General features: G+C 46.2%; 1 protein-coding gene across 2 annotated transcripts in view; it reads left to right on the top strand.

Annotated features, from left to right (window-relative positions):
* Nucleotides 1-2,604: 2,604 nt before the first annotated feature.
* Nucleotides 2,605-20,026, top strand: part of LOC147706829 (ATP-binding cassette sub-family C member 10-like) — a 1,327,484-nt gene continuing 1,310,062 nt past the window's right edge. Inside the window, exon 1 of one of the 2 annotated variants that reach the window (XM_086925963.1) lies at nucleotides 2,605-3,249. The gene's annotated coding sequence lies outside the window, so the exon portion shown is untranslated. The remainder of the gene's footprint in view (nucleotides 3,250-20,026) is intronic. The other variant, XM_086925964.1, reaches the window with a different exon arrangement.

Genomic DNA, 20,026 nt, shown 5'->3' with positions numbered 1-20,026 from the left:
ACACTCATCTGCACAAACGCAGAGAAAGCACCTACAAACATTATAGGCTTATCTATGCACAAGCCATCATAGACAAGCACACAGCCAAAATGCCAATAAAAGACTCGCAAACGCTACCCAGGGTACACGAAACTTAGACTTGAATGCACACAATAACAATATAGCAGTGATACCTATACAGATGCACACACAACTGATACTCAATTACACAAACCCTACATAGGCACAATGCACAACGATTGCACACGTGTGGATCAGATCAAGGAAGCGCACTCAAACGCACATAAAAATAACTAACATAAGCACACATACACAGAAAGAATAAAGATTGATACACATGACATATAAAGTATACACATGATGAAACAAATGAACAGGAAGGACACATAGAACATGAAATCATACCAAGTGTATACAAATGGAGGCCACATCACTAAGACACCAAACGTACATACTTCCAACACGTGCAGTTCACATAAGAACTTAAGAATACTCATGTATAGCGACATCCCCATGACAGGCAGACAGCAGGCAAAATCCGGAGGGGACGAGAGTCGGCGGCATTCTGCAAACACCTTGTCTCGCGAGAAAGAGCGACGTGTTTATGCGTTGTCGGACTGCAAGAACAAAGTACTGTGTTTTTGTAGTAAACACCTGTTAGATAATAAAGGGAACGCTGAGGCTCGCAAATACATAGGAACAGGGCTTTAAGAGGGCCGGTTCTGGTGCTGAGCACTGTGGTGTTGTGAATAGGCCTCACAGCATGCATGAAAGGAGACCACACGTATGTCTGATTAGTGGTCAGTCAACTGCCTGCCACGCCCAGGGTCTTGGGCTTTTTATTAACTATCCAACCTGCCCTCCGTCCGTACGTCGGGCGGAGCCATTTAACATACGCTTAAGGGGGGAGAAGGTGACAAAATACATTAACGCTGTTCGTGGGCTAGGGTGGTTGCGCCCACTTTGCACAACATTACAAGCACCAGCAGTTTTTTAAAGGGGTCTCTACCGGGCTCTGTTTTGTGCCCTGGCACAGGCGGTCCATTTTTTTTCGGACAGCAGGCCCATCGATCTGCGCTGCTCACACTGTTCACTAGTGGAGAAGTTACGGCATGACATCATGCCAGGTGAGCGTTGTAGGGGAAGGCAAATCCTTTAAAGAGAGTCATTTTCTCTCTAGATTTCCTTTCGCAGGAGCAGCAACATCGTGGTGGGGTCACCAATGCTTTAAGTGGAAGCTTTTTCAATATTATATGCTGATTATTCATCAAATGCAATTAACAACCATTGGCAAAGCCACTAGTCCTGACTTCTTATAGGTATGATGTTAATTGCTGTATCATATATCTGGATGCAATGACAGAAACAGCAAAATACAAGTTGGGCGGCACACTATGCTAAGCGCAGATTTTTTGCTTACATGTTTTTAAGCCACGCCCTTAATTACATTGGCCAAGCCACTTTGAAAGACCCCCCCCCCCCCAGTTTTTTCATCCCACTTAAAGCACTAAATAGGCATGTACGCGGTTCTGTGTACACGTGTGACACAGACACAAATATAAGCAGAAAAAAAAGATTCCCCAGCCAACTGTATAAACGAACAGGCAGTGACACATACCACGAGGACACAAACACACCCAGGGACACAGGCCCTTCATCCCTGGTCTAGTCCTGGACAGGTAACTCAGTGGGTGCAGCCCATGTCCCAGAGTGATGTGTGCACGGTGTTAGCCACAGGTCAGTTGGCGCACCTCAGGGGCTGATTTACAAGATGGGGGTCACTCACTCGCATCATCCCAGCAGGCAGAATCTTACTATGCGGTCAGACACCACCCAGCTGGGGAGCGCGACCAAAGCGAGGCCAGACTGGACTGTGTGTATAGAGTACACAGCACAGCAGACGCTGTAATCCCGCATGAATCCATAGCAGCAACTTGTCAGGCCGCATGTATTACACGCCGGCCACGCAATGAGATGCGCGGCCCATCTCTGGGGTCTGTTTCTCTCTGGCTGGCTACATGTCACTCGGGCGTCTCCGTAGATGTGAGGCAGCTCACACTCCTGGGACAAGACGTGCTTTAGGTTGGGCTTGGAGGCTTAGCAGAGCTGTGTGGGGGTCACCTCTAGTTATGCATAACGATCACCCAGCAAGTCCGCTTGCGACGCTGTTAGTCTTCTGTTGATTTCTGTTGTCTGCTTCCTTGCTGCCTGGTGGGTGGGCGGCAAAATCCTTCTGCTGCCTGTGCCAGAAAAGAGGGTTTGCCCAGGTGAGCCACCCTAGTACCCACGTGCTGACGGAAGTGCGTCGTCCCTGGGGAGGCGAGATCTGCTGCCCCTTAGTATCCTCTTCCGTCCACCTGGGCATCCTGGCCCATGCCGGGCAGTGGGGGGAATGCTAAGGGGCTTCAAGCCCCCTGCGGGGGTGACCTGGCCATCCGCCTCCCTGGCCTCCGCTTCCTCCCCTGGGGATCGTGCCCCACTGTTTGAAGACCTCTGGTCTATCTTGATGACCTTTTGTAACTTACCTGGTTCTTTTGAAAAGCGCTCTGACACCTGTTGGTAAACTGAATCAAATAAATAAATAAACAAATGGCAGCCGGAGGCAGAGCACACGGTGCGAGGGGTGGCGCCGGGACAGAGCGTCCGCACCTCTAGCTGGTCGCTGGCTTAACTGAGGCTGGCGCTGGAGACCGAGGCCGGGTGGGCGGTAGAGGGGCTGGAGCTGAGCCCCCCCGAGGAGTAGGAGTGTGGAGGGTGAAGGGTGGAGGGTGTAGGGGGGGGGGGGGGGGTTGAGGCAGAGGCGCTCTCTCAGTTACTTATTCTCAGTTTATCGCCTCCATGAGGGCTGCACACGGGATCAGGTGACTCCTCGGTCTACGCAGCGCTCAGCCCCCGCGGGCACACGGGTTGGGAGGAAACTATCGGCAACGCGGGCACTCGGGCAGACTTCTGCCCCGTTGTCCTCAGGTGCCCTGGACGCGGGGAGACTTCTGCCCCGTTGTCCTCAGTTGCCCTGGGCTCGGCCGGGCGGGGAGGCAAGGCGTGAGCATGCGGGGCGGGGACGCCGGCGGAGGGAGGGGGCACGCGTGCCGAGTCGTGCTACCGGTGCCCGGGCCCACTGCGCTGCCACCGGGAGGCAGCCCAGCCCAGACACTGCTGAGCACCGACCTGTGATCCGGAAGCTTTTCCTGCATCCTCTCTGCCGAGGTCGGAGGCGCAGAGGAGGAGGGTCCGGCGATGCTGCCCGGGGTGAGTACCGCGCCCACACATGCCAGGACCCTCTGCCCCGCGGACCGATGTGCGTGAGCGGGTCCCGGCGCTGTCTGCTGCGCTGTATTTCATTGTATTGCAGCGTTTATAGCGCTCACTAGCCTTATGTGGTTCACTTAAGCCACCAGCATGTGTAGCACGCTATGCTAGGAAGTGTGTGTGGTTAGAAGGGTTAGGTGGGCGAGCCAACACATTTACAGGGAGAGTAAAGTAACTAATATTTTTGAAGACTTTTAAAACCGAGCGAGTGTGTGCGTTTTTTGTCTATGTGTATGGAAAAATGACTGGTGAAATACAACGGACGCGTCACCATAACCGACTGAAACCACCGGTACCCAACTATAGAACGGACAGACATTTATTAGGGGTGTGTAACACCCCTCCGAAGCTACACCCATGCCGAGCCCTAAAAATATTTATGCAAATAACGCAACAAACATCCTGTAAAATATGATAAAGTCGCTTACAAGTAAAAAAAGTGTATTTCTTTGACATGTGAAGCTTTGACATGAATATGTTACATTATAGCACCGACAAGTACTTTAAAAAAATGATAGCTTTTAAATACCTTCTAACTAAATCCCATCAATTGAGTTTCTTGTGCTTCTACCCCTGGATTCTGCCCCCGCCCCCAGGACCCTCTATGCCTGGGGATCTATGGACGGTGGTCCTCTGATTCCCCAATTCCCTTGATCTAACTTGAATGCCGACTTCAACAATTTCGAATGGAACTGTGATAATCTTTCGACTGCGGACGGAGTCCTAGCAACATGGCTGATACCTGGTGGAGCTACCGAAGTAGCTGTAGAGGAGATTGGCTGTGGATCACCCCCACGGCCATCACCTACCCTCTGGACATGGGCACTGTTTCTCACCCCGCCTCATCTCCTCCTTCCCTCGCCTTCTGATGGATCAACCAAAATCTGCCAATTGCGGATCCATTTCCAACATGGCCGATGCCCGGTTGAGCTGCCCAGGTAGCTGCTGAGGAGATGGGCTGGGGATCACCCCTCCGGCCGTCACCTGCCTTCCAGACTTGACCACAGTCGCCTGGTTTACCGCTACCCCTTTCCGGGAAGGCGGCTGGGACGCACAAAGACTTGCTCCCCCGACAAAGCAGCAACAAGTTTCTTGACTTGTTTACTCTGACTTTGTTGATGTTCCCCTGAAGTACTATCTCCCTAGCTGGTCTGCCTGACCCCATCAACTGTCCAACCCCTTACCATTCCCCCACTCCCTTCGATGCTCCATAGGACTTGTTAAGCTATGCTCTATTAACTGATGGAACTATGTAACACTGTTTTATGTCTAAGTAATGCTATGCTCTAGTAATTGTCAAAGTCAAAAGATAACTTTATTTCGATTGAATTTACAATCATAAAAAGTACATTTTTAAAAACGTTAAAACATTATAAAAATTCAATGTGGTCATTGACTTCTAAGGAAGGCATTTTACAAATAAACTCTAACACTCAATGTACAAATATAATAGCACAATAGTCAGTATAGATTCAGTTTGCTCAATTGCTGCTAAGGAAGGCAGATAACTTACAAGTAATCAATAACTCTCTTTATACGAGGTAGTAGCGAATCTTAGGGGACAGTTACCAACAGCTGAGAATGAATTTTCAAAGAGGCTTTGAGGAAGCAGGCAACAGTTTTGGCAACGTACGGGGTGTCTAAGTATTGGAGTGCCAGAAGAGCCGGTCTACATCTTTTCAATCCTAAGTGCCGAAGCAATGGAACCAGCCATCGTTTCCGCGGAAATTTATAAAAACCGCAGAAGAAGGTTACATGCATAGTTGACTGGCGAGTAAGACCGTCACAGGGGCAATTTGCTAATTCCCGTGACCAGTCTAAAGGCACAGGCAGTGAGACAAGACGATAAAATACATCAAACCGAAATCTGGTTAAAACATATCTCTCATAATTTGACAGAAAAAAAGACAAATAGGGTTGAATGCCATAAGAACTTTGGACCATCGTTAAGTGAACATTTGACTTTTTAACTAGTTCAGAGCACAGACGGAGATCGCTTAGGTGGTCAGCACATAGCTTTTTCATTGATTTTCTAGAAATGCCCACTAGAGATTCAGGGTCGGTGAAATATGCAGGGTGGTTCAAATCTGTCAAAAATTTTGAAACATATAACAACCAGGGAATCTTTTTCCAGTGGGACAAGGTGAGACAGTCAGATATTAATGACCTAGTTAGATGACATTGCTCCTGAGTCCATATACGGTGCCATAGTAGAATCAGCTGGTATCTAATGATGTCAGTCAGATACTCCCAACCGAGTTCCACATGGGCACCGTAAGTCGGAGCACTACGGGGGAGGGCTAATATGTATTTCAAGAAATAATTTTCTATGGTTTGTAGCTCGTCTGCAGACACATAGCCCCAGACTCCAGCCCCATATGTGGCCACGCTCATGCATTTAGCTTGGTAGATCTTCAGGAGCACAGTAGGTGCGGGCTTACCCAGTTTTCTAGAGAACGAAGTCAGTGCTGATGTTGTACGTTGAAACTGCAGTTTCTTACTGGATATGGTGGGTTTCCAGGACAGATGATTATCAATAAGAATACCTAAATAAGGGTAGGTATTGGCAGTTTCTAATCTGGTCTTCTGAATAAAGAGAGATTTACATTTTTGGGCACTCTTCCCAATGTTCATGACGAAAGTCTTGGACTTATTGACTGTGAGACCAAGAGAGGACATGAAGTCACAGTATTTTTCTAGTTGGGACTGAAGTTGATTGGGTGTCCTTGCTAGGATGACTGAATCATCTGCATACAGTAATGCAGGGATGGGGCGGGAGTTTATGCAGGGAAGATCTTTACTGTCAACTAGCATCGCTTGCTCAAGTCCATTTGTGTAGATGTTAAATAGGAATGGAGCAAGGACGCATCCCTGCCTTACGCCTTTTTTGATGTTAAAGGATTCAGTAAGCTCCCCTTTGGTACCGTATCTCACACAAGCTTTTGCGTCCGAGTATAACTCTCTGAGAAAATTCAGCAGTGCGGGATCTATACCCAGATTCTTCAGGATCGCCCATAACTTGAGATGAATTACGCAATCAAATGCGGAACTCAAATCCACATAAACTAGATGAAGCTTACCGCCTTTGGCCCCAACATATTTACCTATGAGTAAGGTCAGATTTAGGGCCTGTTCCACTGTGCCCAGGCCCTCTTGAAACCCGAACTGTAAATCAGTTAGGATCTTATTCTCTGTGGCCCAGTCCCTTAATCGCTCCAGGATAAGTCTACCGGCAACCTTGCCTAGGGAATCCAAAAGGGAGATGGGCCTGTAACAGGCTGGGTTATCCCGATCTCCCTTTTTGAAAATGGGCAGGAGCACGGAGGTAGACCAAGAGTCAATAAGGCCAATCTGGGTAACTGCAGACATGACCTGTGTGACGATTGGAGACCAAAGATCTATGTTACTCACAAATATATCTAGGGGCACCCCGTCTGGGCCGGGTGCCTTGCCGGTCTTTGAGGCAGTTAGTGCTGTGGTTACCTCCACTAGATCAAAGTGGAGGTTGATAGGGAAGATGTTATTGCTAGCGGGAGCTTCAGCATCTGGACTGGGGACTACGGTTGTCAGGGGGGTGTCCCCGAAAATCTGCGAGTAATGTGCTACCCATTTATCGGCAGGTACTGCCACATCTAGATGCTGTATCGCAGTTTCGTCAGCTAGGAAAGGGGCCTTAACTGTTTTCCAAAACAGAGTGGAGTCTTTGGTCAGAGTGCTCTGGTGTAGTTGGGCCCAGAGGTTATTTTTTAATTCCCGTTTACGGGATTGCTGTGCCATCTTATAGTCTTTCCTTAGGGAGGCGATTAGGGGCTGATCCCTAGTCTGATTGTGTAGAGCACTTTTCAGTGCACGCTGCGCTTTACGGCAACGGGAGTCAAACCACCCTCTAGAGTCCTTATCGTTGTCGTAAGACCTATGTGGACGAGTAAGCTCTTGTCTGATGACATCAAGTATCTTGACAAAGCTGGAGAGGATCAACTGGGGGGATGATGACGCCTCCAAGCAGTGATGGATTAAAGGAAGGGTTTTTTGAATGATCTTACTAGTGGTCGCAGTCGAGTTGATCGTCGACCACTTGACAGCATAACCGTTAATTTTACTCATCTCCAGAGAGTGCTGCACTAAGTGACTTGTTTTCGGGCAGGCTGAGGATGGAGTATTTAATACTATGGTTATGCTGTTTGGGTAGTGATCGCTTGAGGGATCGGTGCCAGTTGTAAATTGCTTCAATCGGTGGCTTAAGGATTGGGAGCATAAAATAAAATCAATGATTGTGGTAGCTCCTCTCCCATGGAAGGTCGTCTTAAACTCTACAGCAGGGCACACTAAGATGTTTGCGAATTCAAGTTCTAGTGCTGAAATACAAGAGTTTAGAGCGTGGCCCACTGTACTGTGGGTGAAGTGGGCCAGTGGGACATCATGCTCATCTAAGAGCCCACAGATACCTTTGCTATAGTTATTACACAAATGTACGTTGAAGTCCCCGCCCCACACAATATAACAGTTTAACTCTTGATTCATAGCTTTTTGGTCTAGTAAATACAAAGTAATTTCCGATAGGGATTTTACACAGTCGCTAAATGAAGAGTTATTATACATATTGATGAGATAATAACATGAATAGTTATCTGGACCTATTTTGAGGATTTGAAAAATTGGTGAAGCCAGCGGAACTTCCATGATCGTAAAAGGAATTAAATTGGAAACGTAGATGGCTAAGCCGCCCTTAGGTCTACCATGTGTAGACGGTAAGGAAGGAAGGTGAAATGTTTTAAAACCCTGGATATAAATAGGGTCAATTGCCCAAGTTTCTTCTAGGCAAATTAGCTTAAATTTATTCGTTACTTCCACCCAGGACTGAAGATGGATTTTCGATCTTAAACCAGCTATGTTCCAGAATAGAATTGGAAGGTCCTGGGTTGATGAAAAAGTAGGGGTTGGAGGCTGAGGTTCAGCGGAGACGTGTGGGAGTTGGGGCGGGAGCTGAGTGGTTATAACAGGAAAAGAAGAATTAGGTTTGGGCTCGCTAAGTTGGAAGACAGTGGTTTGCAAATTTGGAAGCGGATCTACGGGGGTAACTAACGTGGTGTGACATCTGACCTGTTGGGGAAAAAATGACTGCTGTTGGGTCAGGGTGTGCTGGGAGGGGGTAGAATCAAGCTCAATACCACTCAAAGGTGGCAAGAAGGAGTCAGTCGTCCGGATGCCGTTACAGGGGACATTTGGGTTGGGAAAGACGCTGTTGTAGCTGCCGTCTATTGAGAGTATAGAGGGTAGTCAGTCCACCATATCCAAGCAATCATATCGATTGGATAATGGTGGACCTCTCCAATTACCAAAGTGGCCTGATGATGGATTGTTAAAGCCATACCCCGACCATTGATCTCGGCCTCTGACTCCGCCCCAATTTCCTGCCCTGGTCCAGGACCACGGAGGACCTGCGTTACGACGTGTACTAGGGGGATAGAAATGCGACAGATTATGAGTAGCTATCCCTTCAGTAGAGAGTTGATCACCCCAAGAGCAAATATGCTCGACTGTATTTGGGTCTTCAAAATTTACTATAATACAGTCGCCCTGTGTGTTTTTTGGTAGATTGCCTAACCAAGGCACTCTACGCACTGTAGTGACTCTGTTATCCATAAAGATTGGAAGCGGTCTATTGTTGGACAGCCAGAATATTACTTTGTTTTTTAAAGACCAAACCGGTTCGTCTTGGTTTGGGGGGAGTTCCGGAACCCCAGTCATTATTACTACGTACGGAGAGGCCTCAGGTGGGAGATGGATAGGAGGGATCCTTCTCTTACGATTGTTAGGAATGTTATTGAATCCAGTAGCATTATTGGATTGAGCAGGAGCCGGTGTGAGGGCTGCAGGGGTAGGTAAGGAGGAAGTAGGGTTTGGTAGGGAAGGTGCTGTTGGTTTAGGATTGGTTACAGGGAGGGGAGGTAAAGGGTTGGAGGATTTAGGAGGCGGTTGTGGCTTGGTTGTAGATGCTAGGGAATGGTTTTTAGTAGACTTCTCAGGGACTTTTTGTTTGTTGGAGTTGGGGTTCTGCATAGAGGTTCCGGGTTTTAGCGCTTTGGCGTTCGGAGTATTTGAGGTAGTAGACCTGCCTTTCGCCAAATTGGAGTCCTTCTTGTTTCCTGCACTTTGAGATAGTGCAAGGGACAATTGGGTAAGTTGAGACTGAACCATAAGTAGGGCCTTTTCTATGGGTTCCAAGTGGGATTTAAATAAATCACCGATTCTGGTGAGCAATAGACTGTCGTTGCTACACGTGTTGGTTGTAAGATTACCATTTACCATATCTCCTCCGCTGTAATGGCTGCTTGAGCTGGTAGAACTGATGTTCAAATTAGCAGAGATGGAATCCACTATCTGAACATTTGACAGTGAAGGAGAATGGTGGTGGGGTGAAGGATTAAGGTTTTGCGGAGGGAAATTGGAGCAAAGAGGAGTTGCAGGGATGGTTGTAGCAGGAGGGATGGTGGAATGAGGGGACTTAGTGGTTGTCTTCTTCTTTAGTTTTTTAGGAATGGCTCCTTCTCGGATACCCCTAGCCATTGTGGAAGGGGGGGAGTTAACTTGTTGTTGGGTAGCAAAAATAGCAGGAGATTTTTCCAGGGACAGATGGGAATCAGACAAATTTAGGGATGCAGAAAGGTCCACTGTGCAGGGAACAGTGTGCGTCTCTGCACACACTGTCGCTGGTGGAGGAAAATCAACAGGACGTAAGGGGGTTTTTGCAGTGGCCAGTAGGCCCATCGAGGAGCGTCTGGCTATCATCAAGTCCTGTGAGATCCTCCGGTCCAGTAGAATAATGCCCTGCTCAATGGCATCATTGGCTTTAGTTATAAATTGATCAATTGGGCCAATGACCTCGCCAGCAGATTGAGCCTGCTTTTTAACAGTGTTCCTAGTGGTTCTCGGGGACATTGTATCGTAAGGATTATTACAATAGTAAGGAACAACGTGTTTTCTTAAGCCAGAACCAAATGATTAATGTAAAATGACAGGAATAGGATATTGTAGCACAAACTGTAAATGGAGTGGCCCAGTCCAGTCCTGCCCGGTCTTGAACGGGCTTAAACGGGCCCGCCCTTGGCCCGGGCTTCGCCCGCGCTTCTCCCCGCGCGCGTCCCGCGTTGCGTTTGGGGTTGGTCAGTATATAGTGGGACAATTAGGGGGCGTGGCCTCCGGGGGAAGAGGCACCAGCTGTTGGAAATGGGGGCTGCTGGTCCTCGCAGTCCCCCGGTGAAGCCTTCAGCCAACAGATAGCCCGGAGAATATTTCACGCACGCTGGGAGCGTGCAGCCTGACCGCCGATTGCGGAAAGCTCCCACCAGCGGCGCGACTTTGCCCAAACAAAGCAGGTGGCAATCCTCCCTCGGTAAGCAGCGTTCTGCTTCCTTCCTTGCTGTGAATAGAGTTTGTAAAAATGAGCGGCACCCGCGAAGCGGGTGTCGCGAAAGGTAAATAGGTGTCCAGTGGGGGCGTGGCCTCCGGGGGAAGAGGCACCAGCTGTTGGAAATGGGGGCTGCTGGTCCTCGCAGTCCCCCGGTGAAGCCTTCAGCCAAACAGATAGCCCGGAGAATATTTCACGCACGCTGGGAGCGTGCAGCCTGACCGCCGATTGCGGAAAGCTCCCACCAGCGGCGCGACTTTGCCCAAACAAAGCAGGTGGCAATCCCCCCTCGGTAAGCAGCGTTCTGCTTCCTTCCTTGCTTGACATCTAGTTTTTAGAAATAGTCACTTCTTTAAATCAGCTTCACGGTTTTTTCAAGTTCTATTCATATAGCTCTAGTAATTGAAGTAACACTGTTTTTTCTAATGCTAATCCTCATGTAAAGCGCTCTGATACCTCCGGGTCTAGCCAGCGCTATATAAAACTCTTCAAATAAAATAAATAAGGACCATTATCGCACTAAGAGGCAAGACAATTGTCATGTAAACCCTGTACGTGGCCAGATTATTATAGAAATAGATTATAGTCTATTAAAGCACAATAATAATTTGTACAACTGGTATTCTGAACTCATATATTTGAAAGTACTAATGAAGAAAAAAGTTTTGGTGAAATAAAATATTTGCCAAAGATCACACTATTTGAGCAAGGAAGTCATGATTTATTCAGGTTTTCTGGTTTCACTTTGTACAAATCAGCTGGCAAAATAGTTTGTGTCTTTTCTTATGTTAAGGCTTTGGTTTTACTTATTTGTGCATTTGTCTGCAGTTTTTAATAGACTGGGTGCTTTACATAAGCACCAGTTCAATGACATGAGGCTACATGCATTGTTTATGGTCATGGGGAGATCTAGTAATTTGCCCAGAATCACAGGCCGTTGAACTGAAGTGGAGGCTCAAACCTTGTTCCTCTGTTCTAAAGTTGTCAGATCTGGCTGTAATGCCACATTCTGGTAGGAGGGAAGGTGGCAGACAGAAATCCCTTGAAAGCTGAGCTTGTTATGGGCTCGAGGTTCCAACAGCACCTTAAACTGAGCAAGTGCCAGGTTTCAGGCTTGGAAAAAAACGAGGGTGCCTGGTCTCGAGTTTAAATGCTGTTTTTTAATTATCAGCAATCAAAAAGCTTCAAATTAATTAGAAAGCTCACGTGTATTTTCACATGTTTACTTATTTGGAAACATTTTTTGTAAATTGCGAGGTTTGAACACAACCTTTACACAAATTATACACAAGCATTGTGCGAATTTAGTGAAAACATTATAAACTTGTTGTGCAAAATGTTGAACAAAATTGTTAAATACAAATGAATTAGATACAAATGTCTTATACACAATAAGAACATTGAATTAATAGGTACACCAGAAACAATTATCTCAGTCCTGTCTGCCTATTTCTTTAGCTGTTTAGGACTGAAAGTCACCGTAGGCTTTATTTAACTCAAATTATGTCCAACAGCCAGGGACTGGTATTTTTTGCCTTTGGTGAAACAAGGGATGAATCCTTTGGAAAAGCCGACGCGTTTCCAAACCCGGCCGTAAGTTTGCGGGTTTTTCCTCAGGGCAACCTGGGTACCTTTTTGTTCCAGCGCAGCGATGTCTTCTGTTTTCTGCGAAAGACCTTTTCTAACTTTCGACTAGCTTGTGCTGCAGCCCGATTCTGTTATGGTGTGTTTCATGTGTTTAACACCGTTTGAGGCTGCACTCTTCTATACTCTTAATCGCGGTGCTTCTCCTTAATGATTTCGCAGCCGCGGAGACTCGGTCCTGCTTCTTATTTTAGTTGTGCTCTGCCGCACTTGCTCCTGCTACTGTTTGGCGTGCTACTCCAATGCGCTGAATTTGATCGATTGGTTTCAGGCTTGAGCCTGGCTCGAGCTTTCAGTGGCTCGCCAACCTCTAGGAAGGGTGTTGTCTTTGTTTTTTGAGCCTACGTGGGAAGTGTTTCCATGTCGTGAGCGAGGAGAACGGGGTGCAGTTATGTTATAGGATGCATCGCTTAGTAGTGGGATGGATGAAGAAGTGTGAGAGACAAATGTGCAGTTTACAGTTTAAGGCATGAGCACTCACAAATATTTTCACAGGGGCCATATTGTCTGATTTGTGATGTGACTGAGGGCTGCACTGATTCCAGCAGGGTGGCGGTGAGGTGGGGGGAGTGGGAGTGCAGGGCTGGTGGGGAATAGAATTAAGGTGGGTGCAGAAGAAGCAAAACATATCCATCTACATATCTAGTGGCAATTGTGCAATGTGAAATCCAGAACACCTGTGAATAATCCCGGCTTCTCTACTTTATCAAATTGTGTGATCCTAGGCAATTGCTTTATTGCGCTTTTCCTCCTTGTTCTTCATTATCACGTAAGCAGACCTCGAAATACATGACTTCAAGATGTACACTCTACAAAACGTGCCCCTATGTTGGATTTAATAAACTATAATCTTGCTCATGTACTTTAGGAACCCAGGTCACCTAAAGAGTGCACATTGCTACTGACTTGCTTCTAAGATCACTACTGCCATTGTTGTCAGCGTGGGGGTACCAATTAATGTTTCTAAATTCATGTTTGAAAACTATCACTTTAAAAAAGATATACTTAATGCCGTCTGCTGCGCTAAAGGTCAACGGGTCTGCCTGTTAATGACATACACTCTTTGAATTGAAATACACTCTTTGAATTGAAATACACTCTTTGAATTGAAATAGACTCTTTGAATTGAAATTAAGCATGGGCGAATTTTGCGAATCTCGCGTTCGCGAATTTTGCGGATTTGCGAACTCGCAATCCGCAAAATCCGCGAATTCTCGCGAATTTGCGGATTTTTTTTTGTGTTTGCGCGGGTTTCTGCCAGTTCGCGAGGGTTTTGTACAATGTCGCAAATTGCGAACTTACCTGTCGGGTCGCAAGTTTCGCGAACTTGTTGTTTCTACGTGTCCAGCCTGTTTGGGACACTCTTCTTCATCACTGCCACTCTGTCACCACTGCCACTCTCTGACTACTCATGCCACCCTCTGGCCCACCCATGCCACCCTCTGTTTCATCACAGCACCCTCTGGTTGTCCAGTCAGTGTACATTATTGTGGCAACGCAAGCACACCTTCCCTGCCTCAAGTGACCTGAATTAATTTGGGGCTGATTAATGTGTCACAGAATATTTTTTTAGCTGGCACCTGCTTCCTTAGTGCTTCCTGATTAGTGATCTTTTGCACTTGCTAAGTGCTTTCATTGTTGCAAAATTAGTTACAACACCTGCCCTGCCCCAACTGACAATAATGAATTAGGGGCTGATTAATGGATTTGAACTTCCAGCCTGGCTCCTGCTTGTCTCCCTTAGCTGTAATTCAGGACCTTTGTGGCATATGTGTAACTATTCTGAGGTTCAGAGCAGGGTCACATAATAGTTGCAACTGGCAACTGAACTCTGGAGGGGCCCCTCAGGAAGCACTACAGGAAATGGCTACTAATGATGAGCCTGAACTTTTGAACCTGGTAAGTAGTTTCAGTTTTGCTAAGATCGTATTTCTGCAATTTTGCACTTATTCGCGGGGCGCGAAGTTGTACTGGGAAGCCGCGAACTCACGCGAACAGTGCGAGCAAAATCCGCTGCTCGCGGATTTGCGGATTTTGCGGGAAATTCGCAAATCTCGCGGATTGCGAATTTACCGAAAATCCGCAAAATCCGCGAGCGAAACGGATTTTCCGCCCATGCTTAATTGAAATAGACTCTTTGAATTGAAATACACTCTTTGAATTGAAATACACTCTTTGAATTGTGAAGAGACTATCATATTTTTACTCTTTTGCTGCATGATGTCTTTATATATGGTGTTTCTAAAGTTAAGCGGGGCAGTACTCCCTAGGTTCTGTCTTTCTTTAACTTAAATAAACCTTAAAATACCTGCTTGCCTGTTTAACATCTTCTGAACATTAGTGCTGACGAGAGTAAAGAGCAGCCCAGTGTTGCTGTTGACCAGGGGGCCGCATGTTGAGGCCAGGAGGCTCGCATGCGCCTGGGCTGTAGTTTGATGAGGCAAGCTGGCAGCATTGAACAGCTCTGAAGGTCTCTTTATGGTATTTCTTATGATATACTAGGCTTGGCTGACTACTCCACTGAGTTGTCTAACCTGAGATTTTGTGTATAGTTGTGGTCCTGAGCTGGCATAACTTCTGGGCTTCGTTTTTTCCCCCAACTCAGATTCAAAACTTAAAATACCAGAATGCAAAAAGAAAAAGCCGATCTGCTTCTACCTGACACTAGAGGTGGGTGAGGCACTGAAAGCACGAGCCAGGCTCTCGTTAAGCCAGATGCCTGACTCTGGCTCAGGTTGAGGTCCCCTTGGATCCTCAAGCCCAAAACAAGCAGAGCTTTCAAGCGGCTTCTGCCTGCAAGTACTCTGACCGTATGCAGAAGAAGTTAAAAACAAGACAGTATTTTTTTTGATGCATTGCAAAAAGGGGAAAGATATATACCATCTAGTGGCTGAATTGCACAATGTCAAACCATGTTAAAATATGATTGTGTCTTCAAAATGTAAGTGTTTCATCTTAGTACATCAGATTATATCACTGCATTGAGCAGCATTTATCAAAATTGAGCGTTTTCTCCCAAATATTTTTTCTTTTTCTTTGCATTTTGTAATTAACATAGATATGCAATCTTCAGAACTGAAACGTTCGTTGCGTGGATGATATCATCAGGGACAGTGTACAATCAATTCCAGTGGCAGCATGCAGCGTATCCAGTCTGTGAGACACAGGCCTATACCTTGTTAAGGGGACAGTGGCAAGATAATGCGTGCATAATCAAAGGAGTATTTCAATATCTGCTGGTATCTTCATATACTATTATGGATGACAAGGGTTCCTGTACATCATGGGTACTCACAAACCTTCTCTCGGGGGCCAAATTTACAGTGTGGTTTGTGTCCGAGAGCTGCACTGGTGGCAGAGGGGGCGGGGCTAGAGCAACAACAAAAAAACTGTGACCAAGAGGTTGAACACAGGTCCCTGCAGCGTACACCTTCATCCACTGAGCCACTAGACCCGGCATACACACATCTCTCTTTCTCTCTCTCTCGCTGTCTCCCTCTCTCTCTATCTATCTCTCTCTCTCACTGTCTCCCTCCCGGATCACTGACAGAATATCGAGGAGCAAAATATCGACCTGCCAAAATATCATGGAGAAAATATAGAATGCCAGAATATCGAATTCCTATCTTCAAACAGGTAAGTATAAAAATATCGACTCCAAAATATCATCGTAAAAAATATAAACAGTCAAAATATCGAATTTTTTAAATGTCTTAAAAGTAATTTAAAATTATTATAATAATAAATATATTTAATTTAAACATACTTAAAATACTTAAATAAACATAAAATTAATAAATAATTAAAGTAACTTACATTAAAAAAAATAATAATAATACATATATATATATGTTCCCCTTCGTGGTCTCTGCCTTTTTCTTTGGAGAGGGTGCCCTGAATATATTAGCACGGCAAGCCAGGGACGTGCATCAGAGATCCCAGCATACAAGCTGACCTGGTCTTCACTTGCGCTGTTTTGTTTCGGCAAATCCTTCTTTGAGTCCGGGTTATCGGAATGACCAGGCCCACCACTGCACTCAGGAGCAACAGAAGCGGTGTCGGAGTCATTGTACTCCGCGTTGGGCGAGGCGCATTGTCGGACTTGTCCCCATGGAGAATGCACCTGATGGCGGCGGTTATGCAGTCAGGGGACACAAGGAATATCGATGTTGTGCAGGGTACTACGGAGCATTGGGAGAGAGCTACTCGAGGTGCCTGCAGTTCTCGTGGTCCATCCCAGCAAACCACTGCATGCTGGGATCAGTAGTTTAATCTACCATCGTTAAACGGAAGCAGGTGACATTGTTCTCCGCTTATGGGAGGAGCCAACCAGAACTATTTCTTGTGAGCAGGACCCTTTAGCAGCATACCTACCTGTTACAAACTGGGCGCTGACGAGGCCACACGGCCGAAATGCATACGCCCATTGCCCATGTCGACAATTAAAGAGACTCCAAGCTGTTCCCCTTCGTGGTCTCTGCCTTTTTCTTTGGAGAGGGTGCCCTGAATATATTAGCACGGCAAGCCATCGACGTGCATCAGAGATCCCTGCATACAAGCTGACCTGGTCTTTACTGGCGCTGTTTTGTTTCGGCAAATCCTTCTTTGAGTCCGAGTTATCGGAATGACCAGGCCCACCACTGCACTCAGGAGCAACAGAAGCGGTGTCGGAGTCATTGTACTCCGCGTTGGGCGAGGCGCATTGTCGGACTTTTCCCCGTGGAGAATGCACCTGATGGCGGCGGTTATGCAGTCAGGGGACGCAAGGAGTATCGATGTTGTGCAGGGTACTACGGAGCATTGGGAGAGAGCTACTCGAGGTGCCTGCAGTTCTCGTGGTCCATCCCAGCAAACCACTGCATGCTGGGATCAGTAGTTTAATCTACCATCGTTAAACGGAAGCAGGTGACATTGTTCTCCGCTTATGGGAGGAGCCAACCAGAACTATTTCTTGTGAGCAGGACCCTTTAGCAGAATACCTACCTGTTACAAACTGGGCGCTGACGAGGCCACACGGCCGAAATGCATACGCCCATTGCCCATGTCGACAATTAAAGAGACTCCAAGCTGTTCCCCTTCGTGGTCTCTGCCTTTTTCTTTGGAGAGGGTGCCCTGAATATATATATATATATATATTCCAGGGATAATCCAGTACGGCTCAGAGTTCAAAAAGGCTGCAAATACGGACTCAAACCCAAATATCGGTGCAAAGTGGTGGTTTATTTAGCAAAAGGTTTTCCCAGTCATCACATATACATACATATTATTAACAAAACATATACAATATTTTCAACGTAGGATAGTGAGAGGGTTAAATTTAGTATTACTACTCCAGTGAGTACAACTGTAGAGAAAACATTGGATAGAGTAGGGGTAAAAATTACTATTCTCACTCCAGAGAGTGCAACAGTAGGGAAAACATTGGATAGCGTAGAGGTAAAAATTACTATTCCCACTCCAGAGAGTGCAACAGTAGGGAACGCATTGGATAGCATAGGGGTAAAAATTACAATTCCCACTCCAGAGAGTGCAACAGTAGGGAAAGCGTTGGATAGCGTGAGATTAAAAATTACAATTCCCACTCCAGTGAGTGCAACAGTAGGGAAAGCATTGGATAGCGTAGGGGTAAAAATTACTATTCCCACTCCAGAGAGTGCAACAGTAGGGAAAGCATTGGATAGCGGGACGGTAAAAATTACTATTCCAACTCCAGAGAGTGCAACAGTAGGGAAAGCATTGGATAGCGTAGGGGTAAAAATTACTATTTCCACTCCAGAGAGTGCGACAGGGAAAGCGTTGGATAGCGTAGGGGTAAAATTACTATTCCCACTCCAGTGAGTGCAACAGTAGGGAAAGCGTTGGATAGTGGGAGGCTAAAAATTACTATACCCACTCCAATGAGTGAAACAGTAGGGAAATCATTGGATAGCGGAAGATTAAAAATTATTATTCCCACTCCAGTGAGTGCAACAGTACGGAAAGTATTGGATAGCGTAGGGGTAAAAATTACTATTCCCACTCCAGAGAGTGCAACAGTAGGGAAAGCGTTGGATAGTGTAGGCATAACATTTACTATTGCCACTCCAGTGAGTGCAACAGTAGGGAAAGCATTGGATAGCGGTAGGATAAAAATTACTATTCCAACTCCAGAGAGTGCAACAGTAGGGAAAGCATTGGATAGCGTAGAGGTAAAAATTACTATTCCAATTCCAGACAATGCAACAGTAGGGAAAGTGTTGGATAGCATAGGGGTAAAAATTACTATTCCAACTCTAGAGAGTGCAACAGTAGGGAAAGCGTTGGATAGCGTAGGGGTGAAAATGACTATTCCCACTCCAGTGAGTGCAACAGTAGGGAAAGCGTTGGATAGCGGGAGGCTAAAAATTACTATTCCCACTCCAATGAGTGAAACAGTAGGGAAATCATTGGAAAGCGGAAGAATAAAAATTATTATTCCCACTCCAGTGAGTGCAACAGTAGGGAAAGTATTGGATAGCGTAGGGGTAAAAATTACTTTTCCCACTCCAGAGAGTGCTACAGTAGGGAAAGCGTTGGATAGCGTAGGCATAACATTTACTATTGCCACTCCAGTGAGTGCAACAGTAGGGAAAGCATTGGATAGCGGTAGGATAAAAATTACTATTCCACTCCAGAGAGTGCAACAGTAGGGAAAGCATTGGATAGCGTAGAGGTAAAAATTACTATTCCAATTCCAGACAATGCAACAGTAGGGAAAGCGTTGGATAGCGTAGGGGTAAGAATTACTATTCCCACTCCAGAGAGTGCGACGGGGAAAGCGTTGGATAGCGTAGGGGTAAAAATTACTATTCCCACTCCAGTGAGTGCAACAGTAGGGAAAGCGTTGGATAGCAGGAGGGTAAAAATTACTATTCCCACTCCAATGTGTGCAACAGTAGGGAAAGCATTGGATAGCGGGAGAGTAAACATTACTATTCCCACTCCAGAGAGTGCAACTGTAGGGAAAGCGTTGGATAGCGTAGGGGTAAAAATTACTATTCCCACTCCAGAGAGTGCAACAGTAGGGAAAGCGTTGTATAGCGTAGGGGTAAAAATTACTATTCCCCCTCCAGGGAGTGCAACAGTAGGGAAAGCGTTGAATAGCGTAGGAGTAAAAATTACTATTCGCACTCCAGAGAGTGCAACAGTAGGGAAAGCGTTGGATAGCGTAGGGGTAAAAATTACTATTCCCACTCCAGAGAGTGCAACAGTAGGGAAAGGGTTGGATAGCGTAGGGGTAAAAATTATTATTCCCACTCCAGTGAGTGCAACAGTAGGGAAAGCGTAGGATAGCGGGAGGATAAAAATTACTATTCCCACTCCAGATAGTGCAACAGTAGGGAAAGCATTGGATAGCGTAGAGGTAAAAATTACTATTCCAATTCCAGACAATGCAACAGTAGGGAAAGTGTTGGATAGCATAGGGGTAAAAATTACTATTCCAACTCTAGAGAGTGCAACAGTAGGGAAAGCGTTGGATAGCGTAGGGGTGAAAATGACTATTCCCACTCCAGTGAGTGCAACAGTAGGGAAAGCGTTGGATAGCGGGAGGCTAAAAATTACTATTCCCACTCCAATGAGTGAAACAGTAGGGAAATCATTGGAAAGCGGAAGAATAAAAATTATTATTCCCACTCCAGTGAGTGC

The sequence above is a fragment of the Lissotriton vulgaris genome, chromosome 6 (assembly GCF_964263255.1).
Source record: "Lissotriton vulgaris chromosome 6, aLisVul1.2, whole genome shotgun sequence".
Taxonomy (NCBI): domain Eukaryota; kingdom Metazoa; phylum Chordata; class Amphibia; order Caudata; family Salamandridae; genus Lissotriton; species Lissotriton vulgaris.
The sequence above is the reverse complement of the archived record's forward strand: the minus strand, read 5'-3'. Positions and strand labels throughout refer to the sequence as shown.